Genomic DNA, 13,730 nt, shown 5'->3' with positions numbered 1-13,730 from the left:
TAGTTTTCTTTTTAAGTAGAATAAAATCAATGAGGTACTGAATAGCTAAATATAGCTATTTCCTAGGCAGTTTGGAGCTGCAGACCATATCTGCATCAATAATAAAAAACTTCCAAAAAGTCTTAATCTTGCAGAACTTTCACACATCTCAATTTAGGCCTAAGCAGTCACATCATTCATTCATTCAAAGCTAAACACAAGAGTGAGTCCTTATAGGAACTGACTGCAGTTGAGCAAGGAAATCTTACCTCTCACTTTCAGTCTGAAATGTTATCTTAAACAGGAATTCAACAGAATGAAAAATAATGGCAAAATAAGTATTTTTAGGCTTAGTAGCTTGCCTACAATTTTATTTTTAAATGCTTTTGTCAGTGAACTCCTTTTTTAAAACTCACTATTTGCCTGTACATGGCATGAATGCTTTATAATCATCCCAAATGAGGGTACAAACTGGGACACAAGCAGCATCAGTATGAATACATACAATTATTAGAATTGTATTGGGGGAAAAAAATGCTGCATGCCACTGTTTTGTTTCATTTCTCAGTCCTGGTAAATACAGCCTTCTGAAGTTCAGATCTGATATATGGAGGTATGCTTCTTCACTTGGATATCATGGCTGATAATGACAGCTCTATATGCCAAAACTACTTTTAAGGAGACTTAGTGTCATTCACGCATTACTAGTGTAAGAGCATCCTCTGCAGCAGTTCTGTAGGCTGAACCACAAAGCCTCTTGTAGGGACGTTCAGTGCTACCAGCCCCTCTGTCAGATAATTCACATACTGTTTTTGCTTCCCGTTCACTCCATCCCTTCCCCAGCTCCACAACCTTCTCCAGATGGTAAACCATGTCACATAACTGCACATGGGCCAGTGAGGGTGGTAGCCATATTTGGTCATGAGATGGGTATTTGAGAGAGAGGGTAATAAAAGTATTTGTCGGGTACTAGAATAATCCATGCATTTGGCAGACTGTTCCATGTCCCAGGCACTTGGAGAACAGGGAACAAACAGCATGAATTATTTTTGTAGGCCATATCCAGAGAAAAAAGCTTGAGAAACACCATCATCCAGCATACTGCATAGCACTTTGGGTGGTCCTTTCCCACATATCTCTGCTAAGAACTTCTTTCCCCAATAAAGAGGCTTTCAATAAACAGGTTTATTTAAAGCCTTGTTTAAGGAAATGTAAGTGTAGGAAACTCTACCAAGATAGGCTAACAGGTAACGTAGGGGTAGGAAAGAGTTTTTGTTTTATCTGTGAGTTTTGTTCCCTTTTGGCTTTGTCTTTTCTCCTAAGACTCAAGCTTCTTTGCATGAAGAGAAAGGGTCTGAAGTCACTTGAAGCAACGAGGGCAGCTTCACTCCTTTTTGCTTTGGTTTCAGAACTCCTGAGGGATACATACTGGGGATGAAGTAACCTGGCTTTCATGGCAGGGTGTCCCCCTCACAAGGGGGGACAGCAGGAGGACGGAACTGTTCTGTACCCACCACCGTCTTTCAGAACAGGAGATCCCTGTTTCACTGAGGTCACGGAATTTTGCCACTGGCCAAAATCTAATCACAATTTCACCCCCATGACCTCACGGTTGGAGACAGCTTTTTATCACAGATTCACCTGCTCTGCCAGCTCTTGTTAAAACTTGTACGCCTTCTGACAGTTAGGAAACTGAGAAATGCAGATCTGCTGTGTGGAGAAATCATCTACGTAAAGTAAACCAGTTTCCCAGGATTTACTGTGGATCTACACAGTCAACAATATGCTAGATATCCACTGGCTGTAGAAAGGCTGTGATTGGTCTGAGAAGCTCAACATAAATGACAATTTTAAATATACAACTGTCAATACAACATGGTGTCTTTTTTGGCAGAGAAGATAAAAATAGCAAAGAAACAACAGTTCTGTTCTTTTTATGAAAGCCTGGCAGTTTTCCAGCAGAGACTTAAGTACTTTTTGTACTTTGGGGGAAAAAAATGATGGGATGTGGTCCAAGACTGGTCATACGAACCGGAGAAATATGGAATAAGAGGCCGGGCTGAAGCAGCCAAAGTGGTACCACCAGCTGCAGCCCCATTAATTAACGCTCTGAGGTATGCAGCCATAAGAATGACCCTGATACTTGTTGAATACAAGTAGATAACATTTACAGAGCAGCTATGCTTTTCTTACTGAGGTATATTTATCCAAGGAGTACCTTGCACATTTCCCCCCATCTCACAGAGCAGTAAATTAGTTCTAATTGCAGAGGTATGTAGTAAAAGCTGTGCTCAGCCTTCTGCAGCATTTGAAGATTTATTTTACATTTTTTCTCTGACTGCTGAACTAAAATGGGGGGAGGGGAGAGGAACATCAGAAAAAATACAGGTTTTATAGATCTGTAAAATTACCCTACTTTAAATAAATACGTGTTTCTCTGCAACCTAAACAGTAAAACTGAAAACTGAAGTTCTGTGGCTGATTGTGCACTGCACTAAGATATAGATTTCTTTCTCTGCTTGCAGTTCTTTTAATTTGGAAAGAATGACAATTTTTATCTGCTTCAAGGCTAAAATATGACAAATACTGTAAACTACTTTAACATACGCTAACTGTAGTTTTATGAAACATTTAGGGAAAAAGTACTGATAGCAGATACAGAGCTAAATTCTATGGTTCTATTGACAATACTATCTTGTCCATACAGTACCAGCTGTCTGAACAGTAGCTGGCAGAGTCACTGGGTACAATCCTAAAGCTGAAAGGCCGCCAGGATTTTGGGTACTTATTCTGTACCAGATATTATCAGCTGGATATAACCTTTAGTCAGCCTGTGGCATTCAGTCATGCTCTAAATCCTCCTTTACAAGTATTTTGTTTCCTTGTACTTTGGTCTGCTACACCTTGCTGACGCCCTGTCCCTGCTACAGGTGAATCTCAACACCAACATTATGCAATCAACACCAGCTACTGTCTCACAGCTTTCAGAGTAAGATTGTTCTGGTAGTTGTAAACTCAAAAAGCGGTCTGAGAATTTAATCTGGAATCAAAGCTGTTGGGCTGGTCCAAGAAAATAGTGTTTATATCAAAGTCAGTAGAATACAAGGTACAAGCATGTACTGTGCAGGCTGTAGATACTGAACTTAACATGTATTTCACTTATTACTAAGCTACCTTCCCCTGCTGCTTCTGTTGAGGAATCTTGACACATAGAAGAAGGGTGTTTTTTGGCTGCCAGTAAGTACCAGAGAGAAAGGAACCATTTCCTGTGATCAAAAAATGGTGCATACACTCATGACACCAGATACACGTTTCGTGCTAAACAGGAAGTGGGCTTGCAAATAAAATTAACAACAACAAAAATAAATAAATAAAAAGAAAAAGTAGTCAACTAACCCAGGGCCAAACAAAAGAAGAAAAGACAGTAGAAGGGTTTTGGACTGGCCAGTTCTGCTGGGAATGCAGCTGTGCATTCCAGCTGGCAGTAAGAATGTGGGTTTTTCCATTTAAGTTGATTGTAAGCTTTGCTACATTCTGTGCAAAAGCACTGCCTCCTACCCCTACATATAGAGCTCAACTAGATCTTTTTCAACAAAACAACACTACCTTGTATGAAAGAGTGGAAATTAAACAGGGATTCTTTAAAAGTCTTCTAATGACATTCAGCATCATGAGACAGAAAAATTAAACAGTTAGGTCACTGTTAGGAACAGGCATTCCTTTTTCTAGCTATGCAAGCCTGAATATACAGGGCATAGCTGACATGCAACCTGACCCCTTCTCATGATCTCTTCCGTTTCTATCACAGTCAGGTATAACAGACTCTGATAATTTTCTTTTGTCAGGTGACAGAAATCATGTGCAGTTGTTTCTTGTAGTTCTTTATACTAATTTACTAGGATTAGCTATGATCAGACAGAATGCCTCCTTGAGTCCTTACATTGCTGTAGGTTTTTTTTCAGTGCTCCAAACAGTCACGAAGAATTGGCTTTTCTAATGCTCTCACCTTTGGCCACAATCTGCTTCCACTGATGCCAGTGTGAGAGAAATGAAGCCGGGGAAATTCTCAAGAAAACCCACCCTGCGCTGCCACCCAGTCGTTATTGTTAGAGATTTAACTAAACCTATAACTATTAACTGAACTGGTGCAAAAGATTCTTGATAGTCCTTCTTACTGCCAAACAGCACAAAACTAATTAGCATCTTTATTTTTCCGTAAGCATGCTACATTCAAAAGAGATCCTTCCATCAGCTTCTGAGATAGCCCTGTGGAAAAAAGCCAAAGAACAAACAAGAACTTTTCCAGCTTGCAATGACACAAAACCAAAATGACCAGTGAGACAAGGTGATTCCCAGGAAGATGTGCTATGATCTCCTGCTCTGTATTTGATCTTCAAAATACGTTTGGCTTGCTGGTTTTTAAAATAAATTGATCATTATTAAAATCCCCAATCCATTACATTCTCCAATAGCATTCAGTACAAAACTGATAAGCTCCATGACTTTGCATATTTTCTGCCAATGTTCAGATACAGAAATAGGCAGAAATTGTGACAAATGTCATGACAGGACCATCTGTCCACTGATATTTGCTTAAAGCTCTACCTCTACTGGGGCAAGTACCTACCTACTGCAACAGTAGAAGGCTCCCAAATCTGTAGCAAGACAAATTTTATTAAATTACACCTTTGTCTTGAAAAAAAGATTGTTTCATCTTTTCTAACATCTACAAAAGTCTCTCAGGACTTTGTCCTGCTCTCATTAACTTCAAAGGGAGCTGGAAAAAGCACTAGAAGAGCTTCAAAAAATAACAAGCAATGAGAAGAATAGGACATAAAAATAAAATTTATTGCCTCTAAATCTGTCCCATTCTCTTTTTTACCTTTCAGTAATGGTTACATGTGTCTTCTGCACATTTAAGTACCAGAAAAACATATAAACCATTTTTATTGCATAGAGCAAGAATTTGTCTATGTATTTCAGCTTAGATCTGCAAGAACACACTTACATTTTAGAACCAGAGTGAGAAAACAAAGTTAAAGTCAGTTTTATTCCATGCACAGCAATTACTTCAGCTGCCATCACAAGTCACTTTTACTGCTAAAGCAAAAGTGTGAAGTATCAGGTGGAGCCCACAGAAACAATACAAAGTCATGTAGAAAGACCACACCTTCTGTTCCCTAGTTTCTTGGCAGTGTTGGGCACAAATAATAGCAAACTACCAAACAGAATTAGAAGAAACAAAAATGCCAATCATTTAAGAGAGAAATTAAATTATTTCCTTAGTAGCAGGAGAATCAAAGTTAGTACCAAGACTCAAAAACATGTACAGATCTTCTTCAGCTGTCTCATGCTTTCCTGTACAGGGTGAAATTCTGCTGCTCGGAGAGTCAACAGGACTTTTGCTATCAGTTTCAGTGGAAGCCAGAACTCTACCTTAACTTTTATTATCTAAATCCATAAGCCCAAAATTCAGCACTCTGTTGTTCTCAACAACAGAGATGTCCAGCACTTGCTGTTAGGTGGTGATTTTTTTCAATTACTGGTAATGCTAAATATTATTCAAATTGTGATCTCTCTCAGTCATGAAGGCATGCACGCTTCTGGAATTGCTGCACTTGGATATTCATCAATATAAAAATGGTAACATTAATTTAATCCTGCCAGCTCTAAAAGTCTGATTTTCTTTAAAACAAAACACAAAGACAAAATCTAAAATCAAAGTCCAAAGTGGATGTTAAAAGGTTTTACTAAAAGCTCTCTCTGGATTCTGCTCCTGATTACATTGATGCAAAACCTGTACATTTCTACTGCTTTCCATGGGCTTCCTCTGTATTTACATTGAAAAAGGAATAAATTCTAGAACTACAACAAGACATTTGTTTAACAATTTAATTAGCACTTCTCATTGCAAAAATACAGATCACGTGCATCACGAATAAGAACAGCAGATTATAGAAAGAAAACGTAAACAAGTAATTAAGTTAACATATGTCATCCAAAAGCTAGGATGAATACTTATAGCTCTTCTACCACAGAAGCCATTGTACATGAAATGGGGTAATGTATAAACAAAGTGCTTTATCTGGGGTATGACTGGAAGCTCCAAGATTGTAATGTCCTTTAAGATAACATTCCAAACCTATCCTTTTAAGTTTTCAGCCAAGAATTTGTTTTTATAATTTCTTTGCTGTTGGCAAAAAAGGAAACTGTACTCCAGGCTAAGCTCTCTCGCTCGCTCACTTGCTTTTGCTACCACTCCCACATTTTTTGCCAGAAACCGATACAAGTGTTTTGAAAGCCAAAACTGAAGGGAATTGGCTATGACAGCTCTTTGTCAGTATTTTTTTTTGTCATATTTACCATGAGGTATCATAGATAGCTCATTAAAAAAGTGAATAATAGTATTGTTTTATCTACAATTGTATCCCACCCTGCAGTTCTCATTCAGGTATCCCTGACAACACCAGCTGATCCCGAAAGAAGGTAACACTCACGCAGAAAGGCCTGATTCCTACCCCGGGGTTAGACACCACTGAGACCCTCCTGTGAAGACAAGTAGACTCCGGATTTAGTATTAGCCTAACTCTGCTTCTGTAAAATTCAAAAACACAACACTGACTGTGCTCACATGAATAACAAATTTAAGCCACTTTTCTGCTCCTTGACTGTGGACTGTTCTGTCACCCGGAACAGCACTTGGTGCAATTTTAAGAATCCTAAAGGCTTAAATCATTGCTGTCTCTCCAGACTGTCTATGGGCCACTAGGAACACCTGTAGTTCCCACTAAATCCCCTCACTCCCGATATGCACTATGTGATGAGGTCATTTATTGAGCATGTCCATTAATAAAACCACAGAAGGGAGATTTTTAGGGAGTGTCTGCTCCCTTTTCTACCAGCTGCAGGGATTTTCTAATCATTTTACACTGCCATAGCACTATACGGAGATTCAGTTGCGTTTCTCAGGGGAAGATGCTGCTGTGGGGTAAATATAAGGCCAAAGCTGAGCAGCTTTGAAAAATCTCAGTCTAAAACAACCACAAATAACATCACTCTTAACTGTACTTTGTAAAAGGAAAAAGATGTTGCAATGATTTTCCCTTATCTTTTCTGATAGCCACACTTACATGTGACACTAAAGTAAATCCTGTATCTCTAAGAAGGCAAAGCCCCCATTGTTTTCAATAAATAATTTCACTTTGTTGAGCAATACTTTGTAGCCAGAGTGGGGCTACATCCCTGTAAGGAGAAGTTTTCTTGTTTAAATTTGCATGAATTTAAGCACTCACAATTCACAAAATCAAATCTCTTTTGCAGAAGTGCTACGCTACACAGATAAATGAATGGTATGTACAAAAGTTTTGCAGAAAATTTTTGGGTTATATGAGTGGGTAGATGAGGGGGGATAAACAGAGAGTATGTGTGCAAGTGTGTGCGGTTGTTTGTGTAAGCCTCATGCTATTGCTCCTAGTCTCCTGACTGATGGAGCCTACTTTGTGCACTGCTCAGAGTCAGCATTTGTTTTTTTAGATAGAATTGCTGTATTTTGTCCGCTGTCTTTGAGATACTCACAGGAAAAAAAACCTTCTAGTGCAGTAGGAACAATTTTTTGTTCATCTTCATCCCTGAAAACCATCCAGAATTTTAGGAGAGCGACAAAGGGCTTCCTTAAATAAAAAAATCCCCCTCAGACAAGGAAAAGGAAAGGACCCCACCATCCACCACAGACTGAGAAATAAAGAGAATTTTACCTTTCTCACCCCAACACAAGAAAACCCAGATAAGGAGAGAGCTTGCCACAGAGTACTCTAAACGGTAGGAGCCTCTGGGGCAGCAAGGGCAAACAGGAAGAGGTTCATGATGGGGTGAATTCCTCCGCTGCTCCCATTAATTCAGAGAAGTGTTCAAATTCTCAGCCTTTGGTGAGTCTTCCACCAACAGATTACAGCTACGCACATACTGCTTTAGAAGCTGTGCTTATTACACTGTTCACATTGCCATGCCAGGGTAGGTATGTGTTACAGGTTATTCTCTTCCCCTGTCAAAAGGCTAAATCCTGGTCTCTTAGTCATGCCTTGCTCTAGGCTTAACTAATTTAACCTGGCATCAGCAGTGATCTTGGGAACTCAGGAATTTAAGCAGTTACAATTCACAAAATTGAAGTCTTTCACAACAGTTAAATAAATTACAATGTGCCTGTTAAATTTTACATAAAATCCAAAATCATAATAAATTTCTGCCTTAGAGGAACCATCTAGTCTAGGCCAGAATTTCCACGGCAAAAGTCACAGAAGCCTTTTCATGAGAATGTGCAATGTTGACGCTTACAAAACACTGATTATTTAGGATATCTGCATATTGTATCTTATTAGACACTTTGGACTTAAAAATGCAACCCATCATAAAACTACTCTGTCACCAAAACACCTGGATATGGAGAATGCAAAAAAATTACACTTTCTCTGCTAAAAAGAAACAACATTATTTTGCTATTCTAAGGAAAAAGAGCTATACCTCATGTATATATGAATGAACTAACAAAGGCTAATGTGTGCAAAAAACAATAATCTCTAAGGTGAAGGACAAGAATCAAAGAATGAAATGTTTTGCTTGTGGAAGTAGTAATTAGCACCAAGGTCAGACAATTTCCTGAAAATATAATTTTTTTCCTGCTGTTTTTCCCCTTTGTTTTTTTGACCAGTATTTGCTGAAAGCTCATTGTGCTTAGCACATAAGTGTTTGGTCTACAGATCAGAGCTAGAGAGGCAAAGACACAGCATTCTGTGAGACTCACAGAGCACTCTGGGGCAATGACTTTTTTGTTCTACAGACATTTAGAAACGGATTGTAAAAGGCAAATAAACACATCCCCTTATTTTTGGAAAGCTGAAATGCCTTGTTTTGTGCAAGTTTCTACTACATTAGCATCTATAAAATGATCGTACAGGGTTATTGGGAAAGTGAATACAACAACACCAAAATATCACCAAATTAATCTGAGGAAACGTCTACTGAGTGGATGTTTTTATATACCTAAAATGTCAATTCACATCTCCATAGTATTTCTGTCTTCCTAAATTCACATTTAACTGACACACATTTAAAGCAGTTATAGCCCCCTAAGAGAGATTTCTGGTTTTTGTGGGGTGTTTGTTGTTTTTTGTTGTTGCTGGGTTTTTTAAATCTCAGCATTCCCAGAAATGAATTATAGAAAGATGGTCTTCATGCTGGTTTCATTGTACCTGCTTAGGTACAGCTTTCAGAAGTACTGAGCAGATAGCCATATTAGCAAAGCTTTAATTTCTATGAATGATCTCTGTCACGTTTCCTTTCTGGATTATGTCAAAATTTGGATTATTTGTTTGCCACCAAATACTATTTCACATCAATAGCACACAGGGAGAGAAAAGAAAATGCATGCAAACAGATCTGAAGGGTTTTCTAACTTGGTTATGTTTTCAAAATTGTAAGCTTTAACAACAACAACTTACTCCAAGCTGCTTTTTGAAAATCCCTCAAATTCAGAGAATAATGTGGAAAGGAAGGGAAGGTGAAAGAAAGCAGACAGAAAGTCTTCAGTTATATTGAAAGCAACAAGACTATGATTCTTGAAGGACCCATCCTTCTCTTCTCCCTCTAGTTTCCAGTTGAAGAGTAAGTTCCAATATTCAAAAACACATCATCTACTTCCTCATAGTACTGCTGCTCACATCTACCTCTCACCTTTCTCATTGTTATTACTTCACATTTTGAGAAAGTTGACAAATTCCAACATTGAACATATCATCAAGGGGAGACGAATTAGTTTCATATAACACTGAAACACAGCTAGCTGAGTTGCAAAATTTGTTTACACGTGCCTTCTTTTTGACAATGTTTCTTTCATAGACTAATGATAAATACTACCCAATACTAAATATTTTTAAAATACCAAACTTACTGAAAAGTATGTATGAATGCACTAAAGTAAACTACTTAGGGAATACTTATTTAACATGCATACAAATGGACACAGCGCATGATTCTTTTCTCCTTTTCCTACATCCTTGTACTTCTATCCTGATGGTATGTGATGGGTCTCCAAGGAACTTAAGGAATTCTCCTCTTGATATAATAAATTACACTCTTTTCCACTACCTCTGGGTCGAATCCCTACTTTATCAGATATGGCGTGGAGCTAGCTGTGCCATCTTAGAGTTGCTATATTAAGCGGGGCTATTATGATCATTAAGGATCTTTATAGAAAAAAACTGTTCCGAATTTTAAGTAATACTATTCTGCCTATCAAATTAGGCAAAAAATCTTAACATTTATTGAAGCTCTTGCGCTTCATTGCGATCCTCTGCACAACAACTGCAACTTTCTGCTTCATAAGTGGCTTTTTCTCAACAGAGGCTGAAGAAAATATGATAGGGCTGATTTTTACCAGCAGATGATTTGGCCCATAACAAACATACTGAAAAAACCATCATAAACAATGGGGCATGCATCAAAAGTTAGTTTTAGGTTCTAGGCCAGTTTTATTCTCAATCCCAACTGCTTTCAATAGATACCAGAATGACAAACATACATATTACGTAGGAAAGTAACACTCGGGGGAAAAGAATGTATATGTATTTCAAGGCATGCATCCTCACCGAATAAAGGTTTAAAATAGTTTTTGAAAATTAAACAAAAGTTGTTACAAAGCCTATATGTTTATGAAAACTTTATTGACTTTAACTCATTGGCTTTAACTCTATCTCCTAACATCTATCATTCAACAAATATAAGTTAGAACAACTCCTTTACTAACTCCTCTAGACTTCTGCAGGAGAATATTAAACTTTTTAAGCCAAGAGTGTAAAAAGAGGTCACAGTGTCAACTTAATATTGAGAATAATCTTTGCAGTATATAAGGAGAATCTCCAGCATCTTTATCTCTTGAGCTTAAAGGAGTTATCTAAGTTAAAAGGCAGGATTACAGTTATCAGACCAGCATTTCAGTTTTAAGAGATGAACTACTGATCAACATGGAAAAAGCTGACCAGGTTAAGCAGCACATGAGAGATTTCCAGTCTAACCAGTAACAACAAAAGTATCTCTTATTTCAGTGAAGAGGTTTTTTTTTGAACATCTAATCATACTGTCCATTAAACAGAAATGATATAAAAGCTGTATGTAACTTACTAAAATACTGATTCTAAAGAAATATATATAACTTTATCTTCATATCACACAAAAGGATCAGAATTTGTTTTAGCTATCACAATAAAACATTAAAAAACAAGCCATCTCAAATACATTATTTGAAGCTTGGAAAAGGGAGTTTAAAATAAAATTAAACAGAAAAACAGTTTATATTAGCAAAGGGTTTATTAAAGTGATAAATCCCAGAGAATCATTTGTACATATGTATGATTCTCTTACAGGGGAATCAGTGCTTCTTTTTATATTACGTTTGGTTTTTTTTATTTGTTTTTTATACTTGCATGTTTATTTTGACTATTAAATGATTTTACCCTTCAATCTTAGCATAACTGTCTGTATGCAATTAGAAACAGTATATAACAATATGAATCCTGAATCCACTATCTATGCTAATATCAAACAATTCACATTTGTACAAGAAGGATGCTAGTAAATTTTAGGTTTTCAGCATAAATAAAGTGGCTTGATCCCTTGTACCCTGCCAGCACAAAACCTAACAGAGTGATAAATCAAGACCATTAATTATTTAGAAATGAGCTGCATACAGCTCTACAACACTGTCCGTTCCTCACTAAGAGAATCACTTATCACATTATCGTCCTACTAGCATCCTTAGAAGAAAGCGTGAAGAGGAGGAAAGGAACACAGCAATTTTGCGAAGGAAATATGGGCACAGAAAAGCAATTTAAACTGGAGCAACATTTTTACCCGCTGTGGCAGACATCAATGGCTCTACAGTGCAGCTCAGAGAAAGTAAGCTCACAAATATACTCTGGTTAGTAGTTGCTTCCTGGAAGATCAGAAAGCTCTGGGGAGTGGGTCTATCATCTCATTGCTGGAATTGCCAGTTATGCATCATCAGCAAGCACGCTTTAGCAAAACAGCTCTACCTCCAAGTCTGAAGGAAATTGTTTAGTTAAGGTAGTTCCAGTCTGTGGCAGTATGTATCACTGACCTAGGCACATGCTGATCCTTTTTTCCTTACGTACGGAATTTTTACCTTGGTAGGAATATTGCGGTCTACTGCGACTCAGGGAAGATCATAATCATGCCTCATTATAGACATTATATATGTTCTTGTTTTGTTTGTGTCTTCTAAAGTAAAGGTCGTTTTGACTGAAAGTATCTGTTTGCAACTAACAGATTGAAAGCAACTAGAGGAAGTGCCAATTTTAAGAACCGTAATAAGATACTTTACTAAAAAAAGATGAGTTTTCAAATCAGCCTGTTTGACCATGTTCTCAGCTCATTTGAAAAAGACAGTATTGCATAGAAAGGATTTTATATCATCACAGCAAGAGCTGACTACATTTCTGCCAGTTTTGAAAATCTCTCCACTGATAAACAGCTCCCCTTGTTTATAAAGTTCTGTTTACTAATATCACTGTGGAAGTGGCCCAACATTTCCTAGGTATATTTTTGATTATTTTTGTTCTTTTTCTTTCACAGGAATTTTATTTCAGGATACATCTTTTATTTCCAAAGGAACAGCGCTATTTTCCTGTGTAGTTGTAGCATTTTCTGGGGAGACTACAAGGAGCTGTTATCTGCCATGCCATGTTTCTGTGCTCTGCTGGTGGTACTGGACACGGTGTGCTACAGGCCAAATATCTTTCTAAATTAAGCTCATAATCTCTCTATTTTAGCTAACATTGTTTAGTAAATATTAACATGAGTAACTCATTTGCAGTGGTCATGTATGGCTCCTTCTGCTGTACTCTCTATAATTTGTAAATAACTCTGAAAGGCCGTCTAAACAGTTTACAGGCAGGAGTTGTACAAGTGTTGAGGAAAACACTCCAAAGTGTGCTTTAAGAGCATCCACACTCTTTATTCTTAGTCCAAACATACTGAGGGGGGTGGGGGATGGAGGGTGTCCAATACACTGCATTCCCAAACATCCAATTTGAGTCCTAATCATACAGTCCTTTGAATAACATGCATAGAAGTTGACCCTTTGAAGCCAATCCAGGTAGTCCAGAATGGATAAAGATTGCCCATCTAAGAATAATTTGCTTTTTAAAACATGCTGAATTCATCTGCATGAATGGCTTCCTGATTTCCAAAAGAAAGACAACTTCTGAAGACGTTTGAGTAATTCTCTAAAGGAATAGGCCAAAGCCCTACCCACAATGTAGTAACTGCTACTGTGATTAATTCAGAAACATCACAGAGATCATCTTCTGAACTCAGAAGTGGTCCCAAGAGAAAAAATACTGCATATTAGAAATTCTCTTGTGTAATGCCTAACTTCAGTGTCAAACATTTTTCTTTAAATGTTGTTTTATGTCATTGTCTCTAGTACCATATAGGAAGACATGGGTTAAATTTGCAATTTCTGACTCATGTGAACAATTCTTACATTTGTGAGTAGTCCTACTGACTTCAATATTAAGCCAAGTTATAAGAAAAAAGTCCTTTTAAGATAAAAGCATGACTCTCAGTCTAGTACTGCCATTCTAACTTTATGATCTACTACAAACTATTATTACCAAGAGACAATATTTGTGACTTGCAGACCAACCGCTACAGATTAAAATAATCTTTATGGTAATAAT

This window comes from Struthio camelus, chromosome 5 (assembly GCF_040807025.1).
Source record: "Struthio camelus isolate bStrCam1 chromosome 5, bStrCam1.hap1, whole genome shotgun sequence".
Lineage (NCBI taxonomy): Eukaryota > Metazoa > Chordata > Aves > Struthioniformes > Struthionidae > Struthio > Struthio camelus.
The sequence above is the reverse complement of the archived record's forward strand: the minus strand, read 5'-3'. Positions refer to the sequence as shown.